General features: G+C 40.7%; 1 long non-coding RNA gene across 8 annotated transcripts in view; it reads left to right on the plus strand.

Moving 5' to 3' along the window:
* Window positions 1-9,077: 9,077 nt before the first annotated feature.
* The window catches only part of LOC123380902, a 134,450-nt gene continuing 123,538 nt past the window's right edge, over window positions 9,078-19,989 (plus strand). For all 8 annotated transcript variants that reach the window (XR_006587285.1, XR_006587283.1, XR_006587288.1 and 5 more), the window contains exon 1: window positions 9,078-9,361. This is a non-coding gene — a long non-coding RNA (uncharacterized LOC123380902). The remainder of the gene's footprint in view (window positions 9,362-19,989) is intronic.

A 19,989-nucleotide genomic window follows, 5' to 3' on the forward strand; every position in this document is an offset into this window, starting at 1 on the left:
GAAATATCTCAGTAAGACAGTGCTAAAAAGAACTTTGTACGAGATTTGGACTTTGGTTGGGTGATTTTTTTTTTTTAAAGTTTAAGGAAGCAAGAATTTACTCTGAGTAGGATGTTTTTAGGAAGGGGAGACAATCCCTTGATCTGGTAACTCAGTTGCATTTTTGCCGGAAGCAACCTAGAGCTAGGATAAAGCTGTAGTCAGTACAGAAGCATCTGTCACTCACACAGGCTGGGAGGGGGATGTTTGGCATTTAGTGGGTTGCACTTGACCTTGTCTTGTCTCTGCTTATGCAAGGTTATGAAGTGACCCTGTTTTGTCTCACTTTATCTTGGTGTCACAGTGGCTTTGTCTGGTGTTGGTGTTTTGTAAGATTGTTTATGTCCAGAACAGTAAAGGCCTTGTGGTGTTCAACAGACCAGCTTCTAAAAACACTGAGGCCCAGCTGTGTCAGAGCAGTTCCTAGATGTCAGGGCTAGTTTTGCTGTTACTGTTTTTAATAGTCTATTGAGAACAATAAGACTCCCAGTTCTGGTGTCTGGAATTTTCGGGGAAGAGAGCTGAAATGGAACACATCGTGTGTCTAATCGTGTGCCTGAGGGTGAATGTAAAAGCATCAGAGGGCCTGTGTGTGTTTGTGCGCGCGCGCGTGTGTGTAACACACTTGTGTGTATAACTAACACAGAGAATGAGGGAGAGCCAGATAGATATACTGATAGGTAGAGAGAGAGAGAGAGAGAGAGAGAGAGAGAGAGAGAGAGAGAGAGATGATAGATAGATAATGTTAAGCTCCAAAGATGGGGACAAAGGACCTATTGTTTCAAGAAAGATTGAGAGTTCTGAGTTACAGTGGCTCAGGAATGCTTCTTAGGTCAAATGGACAAGATGAAACCTTAAAGTAGGAAGGAATTTGGGGAAAAATAATAACAGATTTACCACTTGAATTCTTTTTTCATGTGTTTGATTCTTCAAACAGCACTGCCTCCATCCTCACAGCAAGGGACTGATTTATTCCTTTCTCTCACCAACCATTCATCAAGAAGTCAACAAGTTCTGTAGAATCGACCTCCCTTATAACTCTTAAGGATTTAATTACAAAACAATTCAAACACGCAAAAATGCACAGGAAGAGTGTGACCAACAGACATGTCTCTTTTTTTCCAGTCCCCCATGTAAATATCTTAGCCTTCAGGACATGAAGGTGTCTACTGTTTTTCCCCCTTTTAAAAAAAAGTGTTCTTCCCCCAGAAATTATTTATGAAAGTAGAACATGCAAATTAAGAATCAAGCAGTACAAAAAAAAAAAAGAAGAAGAAGAAAAAGGAGAGAAAAGAATCAATCAGTACTATAAAGCTTCCACCAGTTTCTCTTTGCCTTCCCGACTTCACTTTGTTCCTGAATACCTTGGTCCTCAGAGTCAGTTACTATCTATCTATCTATCTATCTATCTATCTATCTATATTGATATATATTGGTTTGACCTCTTCCATATTTCTAAGTAATCTGATACTATTAGCAATTGTTGATTTGTGCTGTTGAGCATCCGGTCTTTATTTCATAGTGTGAGAAATGAGGATTTAGTCCTTAGCTCTAGCTGAGTCCTCTCCATATACCCTTCTTGTCCTGCCATTAGCACAATACAATTGTAATCCACTTTTGGTTAAACACATATTACTTGCTACATTATATGACTACATAGGTATTATTCACTAGTAGGGTACTATGACTACCTTTTCCTTTCTGGTACCACTTTTTATATTGGAGTTAATGATCGCCTTTATAAACAAATGTGCTTAATTTTCAATATAAAATCATTTTCCCCAAACTCTACGTAAGCGGAAAATTCTTTGGAGTACCTTCTTCCGCAGAATGAGCTAATATTTATGCAGTTTTTTTTCCTCTTTAACAGTCCTCCTCTCCGGGCCCTCCACCCTCCCCTCCCACTCTAGCCTAAACTAGAATGTTGTGTTCTAAACTCTGTATCTAGCCTCTTGAGACTTTTTTCTTTTTCACTCATTTTGTGGTCGATCTGATGTTTCCTGGATGAAATGGTCTGTTTTGTCTTTCTTGGTTTACTCCGTCATTTTGGAGAGGTAAAACTTTAAGTGGTTTCCTCAGAATGATACACAAGAGGGAATCTGGAGGCCTTGCATTTCTGAAAATGTATTCTTGAAATCTCATCTCCTGGCCTGCTCCTTTTATACATGTATAGCTTATTTTTATTTATTTTATTATATTTTAATGAGGTTTCATGAGGGTACAAAGATTAATTCACATGTGACATTGGCAATGTACGTTTGGAAATCTTTAAAATTTTCTTCTAAATTGTCAGATTGGGGGCACCTGGGTGGCTCAGTCGGTTAAGCATCCAATTTTGGCTCAGGTTGTGATCTCACAGTTTGTAGATTTGGTCCCCATGTCAGGATCTGTGCTGACAGCTCAGAGCCTGGAGCCTACTTTGGATTCTGTGTCTCCCTCTCTCTCTGCCCCTTCCCCACTCGCTCTCTGTCTCTCTCTCAGAAATAAACATTAAAAAAAAATTAAAACAAATACATAAATTGTCAGCTTTTACATAATTATAGAGCCACATGTGCACCATTCTTATAGGAGATGTTAATTATATCCTATGTAACAGGATACATTTTCAGTCAGTAGGAAGAGTGCTGTAGCCACTACCAATAAAATTAAAGTGATCACAGTACCTACAATTTCACTACTAGTAAACTGAATTTTTTCACCTTCTAAGATTTTCTAATAATGGTAGTAAATGCCTCAAATCCTTTGTAGAATATGTAGTAGGGTATATAGAAATGAATGAATACATGAACAATAAATGAATGCCTGTTGTTTATTAACATAGCGGAGCAACGACAACAAAAAATTCCCATCAAATACAGTGTGGTCTTTAGACGGCTGTTTGAGCAATGAAATGTTTTGACTTTAAGGGCTTTGTGGAGGCTGCGTCACCAGAATGTCAGGTTAGCTTTGAAAGCTGACCGGTGTAAATGATCCACTGATGTTTTTCACATTGAATACAATGGAATTATCATACGATTATTTACAAGTGTGCGGTGAGGCTTCTGATGTCTGGGCGCTGCCGCGTTTTGACGGTAATGTGCAGGAAAGGGAGGAACAGCATGAAAAACCCCCATCCCCTCAGCAAACATCCATCTTGCTGTAATCTGCTGCGGTACCTCTGGACTTCTCCAGTATTGATGGCCCTCTTTATACAAGGGGATTCTGAAAGCTGTCTCATTAATGCACTGAATGGATAGTGGTGTTCAGCCAATGCCATTTCCAGGTCTCCCTCACCAAAGTGGAAAGATCCATCATGGAAGTCCATTTCCCTCCTCGACATTTCTCACTGCAGAATGTTTCTCCTGGAAGCCAAAGCTCCCCTTCCACGTCTCTTTACCATTGCTCTTTCCCTCTGTCACAGAGGAGGTGTGCCTTCCTCTGCGCCCCCCCCCCCATCTCTCTCTCTGAATTAACACCCTCTGGCCTGTGTGTGTGATGTGTCTGACGATCATTGATGCCTTGCTAGGCGTCGGCTCACGGGGTGAGCAATGTACAGCATGAGCTTTCCTGACAGATTAGAAGGTGCTTTGTGACCAGGGGGAAATCAAATCAAGTGCTTGTCATAGGGAATTCCAAGCTAGGTGGGAAGGCAGAACGGGCATGGGAGAAAAAGAAGAGCTGGGAGAAGGACAAAATTCAGTCTGATAAATGACATGCAAACACCTGAAAGGCAGCATCAGTTGATGAAAACAGTAGAAACAGTGCTCCAAGCTCCTAAAGGATCTTCTCCGCTTCGTGGCAAACCGGTTTTCAACAAGAGCGCTGAGCAAATTTAAAAGATACAAAATAGGAAAATGTTGACTGTGAGATCACCAATCACAGGAAGTTGATGTATCCATTTAAATGTTGGCTGTGGGGCGCCTGGGTGGCTCAGTCGGTTAAGCGTCCGACTTGGGCTCAGGTCACGATCTCAAGGTTCGTGAGTTGGGGGCCCTGCGTGGGACTCTGTGCTGACAGCTCGGAGCCTGGAGCCTGCTTCAGATTCTGTGTCTCCCTCTCTCTCTGCCCCTCCTCTGCTCATGCTCTGTCTCAAAAATAAATAAAACATTAAAAAAAAATAAAATGTTGGCTGTGAAAAAATTGTGATAGTATGAAAAATGCTTATTAGCACATGATGAGCGGGAGAAGGATGCAAAAGTTAAAAAGCAGAATGCTTACAGCTGGGTCAGACTTGTGCCTAGAGGAAAGGATGAATATCTACCAGTATGTTAAACCTCTAGGCACCTGGGTGGCTCAGTCGGTTAAGCGTCTGACTTTGGCTCAGGTCATGACCTTGCAGTTCTTGGGTTCGAACCCTGCGTTGGGCTCTGTGCTGAAGGCTCAGATCCTGGAGCCTGCTTCTGATTCCGTGTCTCCCTCTCTCTCTGCCCCTCCCCCACTTGTGTTCTGTCTCTCTCCCCAAAATAAATAAACATTAAAATAAATAAATAATCTAGTGCAGCTAAGTGGTAGAACTTCATATATATTTCCTCTTTATTATTTTCCATATTTTCCACATTTTAAAAATTATTTTTTTAAGAGATAGAGCACGTATGAGTGGGAGAGAAGGGCATAGGGAGAGAGAGATTCTTAAGCTGGCTCCGTGTTCAGTGGGAAGCCTGACATGGGGCTCGATCCCATGGATCTGGGATCATGACCTGAGCTGAAATCAAGAGTCAGACGCTCAACCAACTAAGCTACCCAGGCGCTCCTACATTTTCTATAAATACAAGCTACCTCTCAAAACAAAACAAAGCAAAACCCCCAAAACCAAAAACCATGTTTACTTTTCAGAAGGAAGAAGTCTATGGGGCACTGACAGTGCAGAGCCTCTTTGGGATTCTCTCTTTCTCTCTCTGCCCCGCCCGTGCACTCTCTAAAAATAAATAAACTTAAAAGAAGAAGAAGAAGAAGGATGAGGAGGAGGCGGAGGAGGAGGAGGGAGGAGCAGGAGGAGGAAGTGTAAGCAAGCTTCAGGCCCTGGAGGAAAATATTTGAACAGAAGCACGAGGGAATACAACAGGGTGTATTGGCTCTGGGCCTTCGGTGTAAAGGAAATGGAACCAGAGAAAAAGCTAAGATTAAAGAGAAAGGCAAAGACATGGTAGGAGTTTGTAGGAAAAAAGTCAGAAAAGCTAATGGAGGAAGACACACTTTGTAAAAACATTTTAAAAGTTGAGGAGAAAAAACCTCTTTAAATGTCATGAATATATAGTCGTTTTAAAAGATCATTTCCCCTTAATTATTGCTTGTTTTTTAAAAGGTCGTAAGTGTTCCAGAAACATGGAAGATCCATGAAACATAGTAAGAAGGGTCTAGGAACCAATTTGGACTAGGAAAGTGCATGGATAATATATCTGTTTCTTAAGTAAGAATTAATTAAACTATGATACATGAACCTGTTAGTAGTATGCACCCATAAAAATGATGAATATGAAAATTATAGAAGCATGAAAAATGCCTACAAAAGATATAAATATAAAAATGCCACACAACTTTATGTAAACACTGATTACAACAATGTGAAATTTTATGTGTGTATAGAGAGATGTAAATAGTTATGCTAAGGGGGATGATTCCTTATAAATATTTTTTTGTGCAACTGTTAAATATTTAACACGGTTTTAGTTTGTATGAAAGATTACTGATCTAGGCTAGATGCATGCAAACACCGTGGCTGAAATTAATTGCAAACTAGACCAGCAAGGAATCCAAAGATAGCATTCTGGGGTGTTTGGGATACATTTGAAGGCCGGGGTAAGGAGCAGACGCCTCGGATGCAAGTGTTTAGCAAACAGCAGATAGATTTGCTTGGTTGGAAGGGATGGGGAAAGGGAAGAGGATTTGCATAGAACAAGCAGCTTCGAAACATTGGGCTATGTCTGCACACCTGACATATATCATGAGGTTGAATTCATTGGCCATAACTAGCTTCTGCACGCCTGTGTCAAACATTTCTGAAGGTTCTTCCCGTGCTTCTGGGTGCTGTCCTCACAACTTGAGAAACATTCACTGAAGACGTCAGGGGATGCCCAGAGCCCTTAGAATGGAAATCAAGCTTCGTAACACCAGCCTGAAGTCCCCACATCATGTGGTCCCGTTGACCTTTCTGACTCATGTGATGCCCTTTTATTCCCACCCCGCCCCGCTCCCCCTGGTTCATGCTTATTCAAGGTTTCCCCTGTTTCAGGTCCTGGCTGTTTCTTTTGCACAAAGTTTTATTTCACCTGGTTCTTCGTGGTTAGCTCTTTATCCCTCAGTCCTCTGTTCAAGTGTGCTTCACCCTCTGTGCAGGTGATATCTTGTCCGGTATCAAGGTTTTGCCATTACCTTCTCTAAACTGTGCCTTCAGCCATATCCATCCATCCCGATGTGATGTCCCCAGGGCACCACTTTGCTTACTCCCTTTACAGACTTAGAAACAGTACTCATTTATGTGCTTGTTCATTTATTTATTTAAATTTAGCCTCTAGTTCATGAGACTAAATTCTCTTAGGGTAGGGATGTTATTTTATCTGCAGTTCCTAGCATCATCTTTAGCATATACTATGTGTTCAATAAATGTTTTAGACTTAATGATTTCCCGACTAACTCATAAAGCAAGTGAATGAAACATTCTTTCCCTTCTCTTCCATCTCATCAACAGTTTGTTAGAGATTCTTATGCTGAGTAGCTCAGTTGCTTAAGCGTCCGACTCTTGGTATCGTCTCAGGCTGTGACCTCAATGTTCATGGGTTTGAGCCCTGAATCGGGCTCTTCACTGACTATGTGGAGCCTGTTTGGGATTCTCTCTCTCTCTCCCTCTTTCTCTGCCCTTTCCCCACTTGAGCTTGCTTTCTCTCTCTCTCTCTCTCTCTCTCTCTCTCTCTCTCTCTCTCTTACTCTCTCAAAATAAATAAATAAGCTTAAAAAAAAGGACTATTATGCTTGGAGATACCACAAGCTTTCTGAAACCATAGAAATTATACCTCTTTTATTTATAAGTTATTTCACCTTGCTTTGGATAGCCGAAGGCCAGTTTAAGATGGGATGACAAGTCTGGGTCACACAGGTTGTGTTCAAAGCCTGTGCTAGCTGTATGATTTTGAGTTAGTTGCTAAAACATCATCTGGGCTTATTCACCAGAACATAATGGTTAACAGTAAATATAAGACATCATAATAAATTCTATTATTATATTATGACTATTATTTTTGGTATTACAGCTTTTATTTTAAAATGATTTCAGGTAATGGTTGACATAATTAGTTCATGTGGGGTTACTTTTATTCATATAACTACTTGGTGTGGATTACAGTCAAATTTTATTATAACAACAGTTATAAAGTCCACTATAAAAGTATCTAATTTTGGGGTGCCTGAGTGGCTCAGTCAGTTAAGTGTCTGACTCTTGATTTTGGCTCAGGACATTATCTCCCTGTAGTGAGATCGATTCCTGCATCAGCTCCGAGCTTGGCATAGAGCCTGCTTAGGATTCTCCCTTCCTCCCTCTGCCTTTCTCCCCTACTCGTGCTCTCTTTCTCTCTCTCTAAAACAAACACATCAAGGAATCTATCTAACTACTTAAGAGGGTTTCATCATGTGAATACCCAGAGAGCCTCTTAATAAATTTTTCCAGTGACAATATTGTAGAACAGTAGAAAATGGGAAACACGGAAAAGTAAGTCCAGACAACCCAATCTGGAATAAACTTGAGTGCATGTCAGTAAACAGGAAATCCCACAAACTTTGCGATAACACAATATCAGATTTAACTGGCATGTAGGTCCTAACTGCTGCCTAGCCCATTCCCAAACAAATGTCAAATACTCTCTTATTTTGGAGTGGAGGAGGGGGAACATGGAGGTGGGACTGAGGCCTGATCATTTCAGTTACTCTTGCAAGAACGCAATACCACATTTTATTTGAATTTTGGGGATACCATTTATTAATGTACGGCAGAATGTTACTGTATTGATAAGAATGAATCACCTTTGCCTCACCTGAAGGTATGTCACAGGTGAAGCAAAAACCAAGGTCCTACCTTAAACCCATGGCCTTCTAAGAGAACCATGGAAAGCATAGGTGATCGAGTCCCACTTCTGGTATAGATGTTTGTGGCTCTTTAGTGTTACCTCCTTAAGAAGTGCTAACTTTTATAGCTTTGAGATAGGCATTTGAAAGTGATTGCAACTGGTTTCTCTGAAGGCAGTGTGGCAGCCAGGACAGGCTGGATCATGCTGTGGTAACAAACAATCCCCAAACCGTAGCGGTTCTACATAGAAGGTTTATTTCCCAGCCACATGACACGTCCACAGAGGGTCAGCCAGGCACTCTACTACAGTGTTGTCACTGTCATCACATTGAAGTGCAGGCTGGCAGGGAGCTGTCATGAAAGAGAGAAAAGAGACAATGTGGTGAATTTTGCGCCAGCTGTTACCTTTCTCCGTGTCAGTTTCCTTATGTTTCATTGGCTAAGGTAAGAAGTGACACAGTCATGTCTGACTTCAGGGTGGCGGGCAAGTAAAATCTTCCTGCAGGATGAGGAACTAGGTAATGGTGAATAGGAATATGGTCAACCAGGTAATTAAGTGGAAGTTTACATTCCTGACTTCTGAGCTTGACTTGTGAAACTACAAACGTACACACACACACACACATTCAAACACATGCATACATACACACATACATACCTACACTGTGTGTGACTTCATGTGTGTGTATGTTTATTTGTGTATGAATCCAGGTCTGGAAATAAGTCACTCACATTCCCATGGCCCAGAGGACCGTTTTGGTGCTGTGTATTTTCTTCTCTTTGTATATCTATTTTTAAATTTTCTACAATGAAACTTTATTGTTTTCAACAACAACAAAACATTATTTTGCTGTTGTTTTAAAACAGCTGGTTAAATATTTGCACTCTAAGTCTGATCTTTAGTTCCATTATCCTGGCAACTGAAAACAGATGGGCCATGTGGTGGTCGTGGGGCTTACGGCTACCCAGGTGCATTAAATCAGCTCCTCACGTGGTCAGCCATCTTTGAAATGAAGGCCTTTCCCCACACAGGGCAATCAGTACTTCTATGAGCTTGGTTTGAACCAGATCTCTTAACACAGTTTAAGCAAGTGCTCTGGGGGACCGCCACTAACGTTTGGTCGGGTTTCAGTGCTCTTGTAACACACCAGAGCAACCAAACAAGTGTAACGAGGAGGAGTAAATAGGACAACGCCAAAGTGCTCTCCGGAGAAAGACGCTCACGTAAATGGAGAGTTACTCACTCTTACTGCGATCTTGAGATTGCAGTCTCAAGGTCCTTCCTGAACCGTAAGTGGAATGAATTTTAGAAATGCAGTTCGCGTTAGCTACCTTTCACTTAGCTATCGATGACAAACTGGGCTCTTGACAAATTTTCTCCTGTGTGATGCACTGGATGCTAATTGGCTGGGTGAAAGCTCTCTGGTAAAGAAAGTATGTTTATGAGTGAAACTCAATCCCGGCTCATTTTCATAATGATACTTTATGACAATGCAGCTGGAGAGAAAAGGTCTGTGGCAGTTAGATGCTTAGGAAATGCTAGAGATGCAATATGTTTCTCTCTTGCCACCTTATATTTGTATAGCCTAAGCACGGTATAACAATAAAAACAGGAATTAAAGCTGATGAGAAACAACATGAGGTAAAATGAGGCAAAGGGAAAATAAGAGTAGAAATGTCATATGGTGCCAATATAATTTTGGTCCACCACGCACGTACCTTGAAGTTCTGTACATCTGCTACGTCACACTTGGCACTGAAGATATTTGGGCACCAATGGGAAAAGGGAAACACACCCATTTCATAACAGATTGTGAACAAAATATTTACCAAAAACAAACAAAAAAAGCAAGTGTTGAGGAGTCAAATGGGTTTTCTTAGACACTGCATTCCGATGGACGTTACAAGCATGAGCTGAGGGACCGAGCTGCTTGAGTTTGAATCCCAGCTCTGAAATTTACCCTCTGCGTCATCTTGGGCAAGACTGCGCGAGATCCTTCCGGCTCTTTTCCTTATCACTAATTGGGCACAGCAGTGCTCACCGCATAGGATCATTCTGAGAATTATCTTAGGTAGTCTATGAAAGAATTCAGCATTCTGCTTGTTCATAACAATAGCTCAAATTTAGTGACTTTTGATCTTTGATGTAATAAAAAAATAGTCACAGTAATTTCCCCATTAGTCAAAATAATGTTTTGAAATGTGTAGATAGATAGTGATGGAAAACATCAAGAAGGATTTCAGTTTCCTACCTGCAATTCTACAGATGAGTGGGAGGTTGGAGCATACAACAAGGACTGGAAAAGGTTTTGTGTGTAAATGGGAAGTCCATTTGGGCATAGTGCACAAAACATTTCCCCTGTGTATGTTACACTGGATTTTGCACAGAATAGGTTTGGAAAATTCCAGTTTAATAAATGGAAGGCTTTTTCTTGACTTCATGAATTATCAGAGCTCTTTGTGCCCTGTTGTGTATTCTGAATTTCCGGAGAGGGCAATAATATGCAGCATTTGCCAAACTTGGTTGACCAAAGGATTCTTTCTTCATTGGACAGGACATCTTGTAGAATTTATGTCCCAAAAGACACACTTAGGAAATGCTGATTGAGGGAGGTGACAGAATCACACTTCCTCCAGACAACTGGTCATAAATATTGTTGCTATCAACTGAGTTTTTGAGTTTTAATTTAGAGTTTGAGTACATCTGTGGTCTGACTTGAGTGAATCGTGTTATTTCTCAGCCTAGTTGGAAGAGGGGATAGACTTTCTCCTGTAAATATTGAAGGGACTGAGAAAGACATTCATTGACTCATTTATATCATGGTAAACCAACAAACTGGTTTTGGTTATATATGTAAGTCACTATATTTTCTCCTGAATGTTTGTTCTGTGGGATTTGGGTGGAGTCTTAAACAACTTCCAGGTACCATTCCTGCTCCATAACACTGATGTTCATCAGTACAAGTTGATACATCAGTACATTCATATCCATGTTAATTGTACAAAGTCCAAAATTATAAGTATACAAAGAAAAAATTCCTTTTCATCAAGCCTATAATTTCTCTGCGGATTTCTTTGACTGTACAAATAAGTAGGTTTAAAAAACAGGATCGGGGCACTGGGGTAACTCAGTCAGTTAAGTGTCTGACTTCGGCTCAGGTCATGATCTCAGTTTGTGAGTCCGAGCCCCGCGTGGAGCTCTGTGCTGACAGCTCAGAGCCTGGTACCTGCTTCGGATTCTGTGTCTCCCTCTCTCTCTGCCTCTCCCCTGCTTGCTGGTGTGCCCTCTCTCTCTCAAAAATAAATAAACATTATTTTTTTTTTAAAACAGGATCATATGATGTATATATATTCATTCCTGGCTTCTGTATCTTAAAAAAAATTTCTTTGTCTCTTCTCTGTTTGGATCATAGACACAAAGAGGACCACTGTAACTACAAAATGTGATATATAAAGAGAAATGTGCAGAGAGATAAGAAATTTATAGAATTCTGGGTTGAGGATTTGGGGGGTCTTATAGGAAATGGGGAGCACTATGGTTCCTATACTGGCAAAAAGCATGAGACAGCAGAGTTTTATGCCAGTTCTGGCAGTGAGAGGCACAATTTGTTACAAGGCAAGTTCATCTTTTTATGCTTGGAGGGTCATGATTTAAAATAAATAAACATAGGGGTGCCTGGGTGGATTAGTCAGGCGACTTCAGTTCAGATCATGATCTCACAGTTGGTGGGTTCCGGCCCTGTGTTGGGATCTGTGCTGACAGCTCAGAGCCTGGAGCCTGCTTCGGATTCTGTCGCCCTCTCTCTGCTCTTCCCCTGCTCATGATTTGTCTTTTTTTTTTCCTGTCTCTCAAAAATAAATAAACATGAAATTTTTTAAATAAAATAAGTAAACATAGGTTTGAATTATTAAATGATGCCCATCAAAGCCACACTTAAGTTTTTGTTTGTTTCTTGTTTGTGAGAATGCTCACAATTTTGTAAAACATTGGAATGTTACAAACTTCCATGTTCTCTGGAAGTTAGTTAACATGTCAGACTTACACAAGAGAGTTGAGGCCAGGAGTCTTCTGGGAAGCATCTTATTTCCTCCTGGTCCAAGTCCCCTGAGATGCACAGGATGTTTATAGAAACCTTCTGAGTTTATGCTTTAGGGTAGTAATAAACTTAAATTTTGCCTGGTTATTTCTCCTGATCAAAACATCAGGAGGTTTGTCCTCCCTGATGCTGTGTGTGGCCAATCACATTTTCTGCCTCTCCAGCATCTCTCTGTAACTCACTGCCTGTCAGCTCTGATGAGCATTAACGAAGGCAATGACTTGTGTGCTGCTTGTCATGTTTGAAGAGGTGCATGATAGTCCACGGTTACCACTAACTGGGGAAACGGATGACTTCTGTGCATGGCAGCTAATTGGTGTCGAATCACATCACCTGCATTGCAGAGACAGGCACAAATCAGACAGGCAAAGGGTTGTCCCAGTATCTGCCCCACCAGGGCCCAGCTGGCATTTCAAAACTGCCACAATTTAGCATTTAGGACCCTTGCACCCCCACCCCCACCACCTGTCCCATTCTAGAACCAAAACAAATTTTTCTTTAAGTTGCCTTAATTTTCAGGTCAAACAAATTTCAGGACTCACATAACTGAACCTATATAATTACTGCAGATGATGAGATACCTTCCTCTCTCCCGCAGTCAGCTCTAGGAGGATCTTGTGCTGAATGTTGAGCTTGTGATGAAGGTTATTTATGACAAGAGAACAGCTTTGCTCACACTGAGTCCTTTTCCAGTGACAATTTTTTTGTTGAGTACCTTGATCCTCAGGCACTCAAGCTACTCATGTCTGAAACTTACAAGGAAAGAGGGTAAACAATTTGCTTTGAAAGCAACCTCTCCCTTACAGAGCCCTGTGAAATTTCCACTTAGAACTCTTAGAAAAATGTGATTTCTCATTGAAAAGAAATGGAAAGAAAGAGAGACAGAGACAGAGAGAGACAGTGGCCTCCAAGAAACAAACAAGTTCCACTCAAATCTTCAGAGCATCATCCCTCGATCCTTCACTACTGCCTCTTCCTGCCAGGAACACCTCCACCCACTTTCTGGGCTCCTTCCCATACTGCATGTCAACATTCAAAAATACTTATCACCAACTCCACCATATTGAATGTCGCCTCTGTTATCCTCTCCCATAGCATTTTGTTGTTACTTTCTAGAGGTGTCCTGATCTTTAATTATTTGTATTCATTAATTTTCTAATTGAATCTGATATGTTTTCTCCACTAGAATGCAAGATCCCTAAGGGGGCAGGGACTTGGCCTCTATTGTCACCACTGATTTATCATGCCACCTGCATGGTAGGTGCTTGATTAATTTAAGAGGAAGAAAGGAGAAAAAGAAGGCAGGACAAGAGTAAGTAAAGGAGGGAGAGAAAAGAAAGATGAAAGACAATGAGAAGGGAGGAAGTATGAAGAGAAATTAACTTGAACACCAATTGGACACATATATAGAATATTGTGTGTGTATGTGTGTGTGTGTGTGTGTGTGTGTGTGTGTATAGACACATATTTCCCATTCATTCAGTCAGTGGACATTTAGACTGTTTCTACAATTTGGCTATTCTAGATAATGGTGCTGTAAACATCAGGGTGCAGGTATCCCTTTGAATTAATATTTTTGTATTCTTTGGGTAAATACCTAGCAGTGCAATTGCTGGATCATAGGGAAGTCTTATTTTTAACTTTGTGAGAAGCCTCAATACTGTTTTCCAGAGTGGTTGTACCAGTTAGCATTCCCACAAACAGTGCAAGAGGGTTCCCTTTTCCCTGCATCCTCACCAACACTTGTTGTTTCTTGTGTTGTTGATTTTAGTCATTCTGACAGGTGTGAGGTGATAGCTAATTGTAATTTTGATTTGTATTTCCCTGATGATGAGTAATGTTGAACCTTGTTTCACGTGTTTGTTGGGCATCTGTAGGTCTTCTTTGGAAAAATATCTACTCATGTCTTCTGCCCATTTTTAATTGGATTATTTATTTTTGGAAAATTGAGTTCATATGTGCTTCATATATTTTGGATACTAACCATTTATCAGATATGTTATTTACTCAGACATGAAAAGAATGGAAAGAAATCTTGCCATTTGCAATGAAGTGGGTGGAACAAGAGAGTATTATGCTAAGTAAAATAAGTCAGAGAAAGACAAATTCCATATAATTTCACTCATATGTGGAATTTAAGAAAGACAACAAACCAGCACAGGGAAAAAGAGAGGCAAACCAAGAAACAGACTGTTAACTATGGAGAACAAACTGATGGTTACCAGAGGGGAGGTGGAGGGATGGGTTAAATGAGTGATGGGGATTAAGGAGGGCACTGGTTATGATGAGCACCACCTGCAGTATAGAAGTGTTGAATCACTAAATTTGACACCTGAAACTAACATTACACTGTACATAATTGAAATTTAAATAAAAACGTAAAGGTTATGGGGCTCTTGGGTGGCTCAGTTAGTTAAGCGTCCAACTTCAGCTCAGGTCATGACCTCACAGTTCATGAGTTCATGCCCCGCGTTGGGCTCTGTGCTGACAGTTCAGAGCCTGGAGCCTGCTTCAGATTCTGTGTCTCCCTCCTTCACTACCCCTCCCCCACTCTCTCTCTTTCAAAAATAAATAAACATTAAAAAATTAAAAAACTTAAAGGTTATATATAGAAATCTACAAGAGGAGATTTCTTGTAAGAATTGGCTTGCACGATCATGTGTAACAGGGACTCAGAAGTTCCACAATTTTTCTTGCATGAGCTGGAGAACCAGAAAAGCCAGTGGTGTAATTCAACCCAAGTCCAAAGGCCTGAGAACCTGGGGAGTGGAGAGTGTAGTCCCAGGTCCAGTCTGAAGATCCTAGGACCAGGAGCGCAGAGGCCCATGGGTAGGAGAAGACAGAGGTCCCATCTCAATCAAAAAGAGCAAATTTGCCATTTTCTACCTTTTTATTCTATTCAAACCTTCAACAGATTAGATGACGCCCACCCCACATTGGTGAGGGCAATCTTCTTTACACAGTCTACTGATCCAAATGTTAATCTCTTCCTGGAACACCCCCCCCCCCATACACACTCAGAAATAATGTTTACCATCTCTCTGGGCAGCCCCTGTCCCAGTCAGGCTGACACATCAAATTAACCATCATACCTGGTGTGTAAAATAATCTCAGGACCACCTCTGCTTCCACTACTGGCGGGTTTCTCTGTTGTCATTGGCCTGAATGCTCTGACTTAATCCAGTTTGGGATTATGGGATTAGCAGCAACTGTTCATGCTGTTAAGTTTGTGAGTGGAAAATTTGAGTTTTCTTTTTATTGTTCATGCATTTGTCATCCCTTCTGTATAATAGGCAAGAAAGTCAACTGTGGGATTCAGGGTTGAAGCATTCAGCATGGGAGATCATGGCAGTCAGTCATGTGTGTCATGGGTGGGCGGAGAGGGTCAGGGCAAAAGCAGGCCCCTCTTCCCAAGGAGCTGATTCTAACGTTTGTTCTAATTTCACTGTCGGCACCCAGCTTGCTACACGGCCCCCTGTGTCAGGTTGGCTGCCAGTTTTAAACACCAGATTAATTAATTTAGTCAGAGATTTGCAAGAAGAAAAATGAAAGAGAACTAAGCCAAGTGCTTAACTTTAATTCAAAACGAATTACCTGATTTCTTTTAAGGAAAAGCTCCTTAAGCTTCACAGAAGCATTGGCAGCTCTTTTCAAAGATACGTCTTAATATGTGGTTATTTCCATGTGACTTTCAGAAGCTGCCATTCCTCCAGTATGAGCCTGAAAAGTTTACAGGACTTTGTGTTTTGTTTTGTTTTGAATTAAACAGACTAAACCCCTGCTCTGACAAAATATTACTTTAAGAATGATGCAGTCTATTATTATTTCTGTGTTTAAGATGCTAGAAAGCATTCAGATTAGACACAGCCCACCATGGTCACCTAAAGGGTTGGTCTGAAAGGTACTGACAAGTTTAGTCTAAGATGCTCTAGGGATGCTATGTGTGGCACATAGGACTTGCTTGAGGAACTTATTAAAATGGGACCACTGGGTCCCAACCCAGGGATTTAATCTAGTATGTAAGGAATAAAGCCCAGGAGTTTTGTTTTTGTTTTTGTTTTTCAATATAACAGGCCACCATGACTTGATGTAGTTTAGACACACTGCTTTGGAGTATTGGAAAAACACAAAACAAAACAATATGACATATATCTCCATTGTGTATAAATCTAATAAGTGAATCACTGCAATGGTCTTTCAAACGGTCCTCAGTTAATCAACTGCTAAATCAGTTGGATCTGTCCTCCTACTTAAGACCCTACAGGCTCCCTGAATCTTTTAAGCTCCCCTTCAAATGTCTTTGTTCAACATTCAAGACTCTTCATGATCCAGAATAACACCATGGGAAAAGAGATGGTTAAAATGTAGATTACTTGGCCCACTGAATCAGACTTCCTGGATCCTGTCAAGAATTGATCCCTTAGTTAGTTCCCAGGGTGATTTTGATGTGTATCAACATTTGAGACTTTGTACTTGAGACTTTCTCCATCCTGTTTCCCACGACTGATGGCATTCTCTGCGGCAACCACACGAACCTGCTTAAAATTCCCTCAGTATCTGAGGTTTTTCCAACTCTTCTGGAATGTCCCACCATATCCCCCAACCAGGTAATACTTCCTGTCTCTGTCAAACTCAGCTGAGGCCCCTTATCTTCCAGCAAGCCTCTTGTCCCCGCCCCGCCAAGCCTGAAAGCCCTGCATCTCTTCTGTGTTCCCATAACATTCTCTTCATGTCTCCAGCTAGAACTTAACTTACTGAATAGACATTGTCAATTTACTTAAAATTCCATGAAGCCTGGGAGCATATCTCTTTTAATATATTCTATGTCACCAGTGATACACCCAGGGCTTGTATGTTTATACAAATACTTGATCTAATGGCTGGTGGATGAATGAGCTAGAATAAGAATGCGGAACAATTAACAAATAGCTGTGCGTAGAAAGTTGCAGTTTTATATATAAAAGCTCAAAGTATTCTTGATTGGAAATGTTTTTATAAGGTGGAGTTAATCTGAAATTTTTGCCTGGAGGGAGTGCATATGGAGCCTGGTGTTGAAAGGGAATATGGGAAGAAGAAAGGGACCAGTTGATCGAATCAGTGGAGAAAGGTGAGGAGCTTCGTATATGGGTACCTCAAGAACTAAGTATGGATGGAATGGAGGTCAGAATGAGGATCAGGAAGTCACAGGTCTGGAGGGAGAGTTTATCTAGACATAGAGTCTAAGGATGCTGATTTGCCATAAGGTTCTTAGTTTTAGCTCTGAGAATATCACCTGAAGATTAGCCTTATCTGTGCAGCCTTTGCTCACATGGTATTTCATGTGAACTGTACGATTCTTTGGCCCCATGGACAGAAATCAGTGACAATGATCTATCATCCTATAAATTTTCCCTTTTCCTCTTTCTCACCTTAAGGTAACTCAGCACGATGATTTACAGCCTGCTTTTTCTATAGAATGTCAGAAAGATGTTAGACTATGAGCATTTCAGTTTGTTTATTCTGTAAAGAAAGAAAATGTCTTGATATAGAAAAACAAGAGGGAGCTTGAAAGAAAAGAATGGGAGAGGCGGAGATAAAAACAATGAGAAAAAGAAAAGTCTGACAGACTCTTGGCATATTTATTTCAAGCATGTTTATTTCTTAAAGAAAATTGAATTAGAGGTGGATATCTCATACTCACTTTTTATTCAGAAACCTGAAGCTTTGAGTTTTGAGATGGAAAGACGAGTTTTCAAAGAAACAAAAGATAAATGTATATTAAAGAGGGTAAAGTGGATTAACAAGTAAATACACAATTCAAAGGTAGATCACTTCACATTTTCTAATTGCTTGTATAAAAGTCAAAATATTTATATAATCTAAAGGGAAACCAGATGTTTCTAACTGCTTTTGTAGCCAAGTAGCGCCATTCTGATCTTTGGTTATGAGCTGACTGATACTGTTGGGGTCTTCTGGCCACCCCTAAAGCTCCTATATACCACTGCTTGTTCCATGTCTACAGCAACCCCTGACCAGGCTCCCTCAGTCAGAATTCTCCCTCAGACCCATGATTCAATCTACTTGTAGATCATACCTTTTCATATGGCATTTTGGGCCTCCGTTTTAGATGAGGTCTAGTGAAATTGAGAGTTTTGTGGGTCAAAAACAGAGGACGGAGAAAAAGAATGTGGTAACTAACCTCAAGTACATGATCCTTGAAACTCTGCAATGCTTGAAGACTAGCTGGCTGGTAGAGTAGATGTACAGTAAATGACAGGGTAATATGATTCCTTTTCTAGCCTTCCAGATCTTGATTCTATTCTATGCATCTAGGTCAGAAACTTGGAAACCAGTGTGGACATTCTTCCAGCCTATCTAATTTGTCACTCAGATTTGTCCCTTTGAGCTTCTCCATAGTTCTTCAGTTGAGGTATCCTCTGTATTGCTGTTCTTTCCTATGGACCTGCACTGAGTTCAGTGCAGTTGCCCTGGGACATGTCTCCCTGCCCCCGCTTCTCTCCTACCTCTGGGTTCGTTCTTCCTACTGTTCCTAGACTTAAATTTACTAATATATGAATAGGATTATGTTACAACTTTTAATGGTTTCCCTCTTTCCTCCTGCTCCTTCCCCTTCATTTCCAGGACTTCTTACAGATCGTAGACTATGCCAGGAAGTCTTGCCTATAATATTTTCCTCATGCTGTTGCGATTATTTGCAAATGCACATCATCAGATTTTCCCAGCCCCTAGCATTCTGCAAGATTTAGCTCCTCCAGGAATCCTCAGGTAACACCTCTTCTGATTTGCCTACATCTGTGCTTCAAGAACATCTTGAGCATAAGGATATTCAATAATTATCGCATCAAATTAGAACTGTTTGTCCTGTTTTGTTGTGTTAGTCTGCTTCCTTCACCAGCTACAAGGTTCTTACAGTCCTGTCTTTCACCTCTGCAAGCCCAGTGACTGATACAATGATGGGTTCATTTGCAGAGCGCTGACTAGAATCCTTTCAGAAATCATATGGGCATCATTGTATGTGATTCTGGTATGTCTGACCTTGGACCTTTTAAATCTAGCGATGGGCATAAAACCAGGCTAGGTTAATCAGAGGCCTCCCCAAACTGTTGAGAAAGAGCTTTGGGAAAGAAGTTCTCTTCTAGAGTCTGAAGCTGTAAGAATATCCGAGCTGAACATCTTAGGTTTATTTTCCTTTTCTGAATGGAGAAAGCCATTTTTAATAAGACACTGAGGGCAATGCTTCAACATAAGCAGAGACTGCACTCACAGGGAAGGATGGAATTGAGAGAGAAGAGAAGAGATTATTTTGTCCCTCTCTCCAACACCTGGGCTGCAGCCACATATGAGATTATTCCATACCCCCAATTTCAGTTATGTGAGCAAATAAATAACTAGAAATACTGTCACTTGAAAACAAAAGAAATGAGTTGGTCAATTAATGTTTACTGAATGGAGAATTTTAAGAAAATCTTTCACAAGTTGAAAGAAGGGGATGAGTTAAGGATGAGGGAATTAGAAGGCATGTGGCGGTGAATTAAGAGACTATTTAACCTGGAATATCTTCTAATACAGGCAGAAAGATGGTGAACACAGAGAAGGAAGAAACATGTATAAATTAGTGGATTGTGGACTGAGGACTATTGTTGAAGAGACCAGGGCAATCTGAGTGCCATGAGGTTTTAGGCATAAATCTATTTTTTTGAACTGACAAGTCAATGATTTCTCTGAAAGGAGAAAAATCAAGATTTAACATCGGAAAATGCACTTTGTTAATTTATCTTACAGTTCCATTTCTAGCACTGCCTAACTCAGGGTTAAATGTTC

Source organism: Felis catus, chromosome D2 (genome assembly GCF_018350175.1).
Source record: "Felis catus isolate Fca126 chromosome D2, F.catus_Fca126_mat1.0, whole genome shotgun sequence".
Classification (NCBI taxonomy): Eukaryota; Metazoa; Chordata; class Mammalia; order Carnivora; family Felidae; genus Felis; species Felis catus.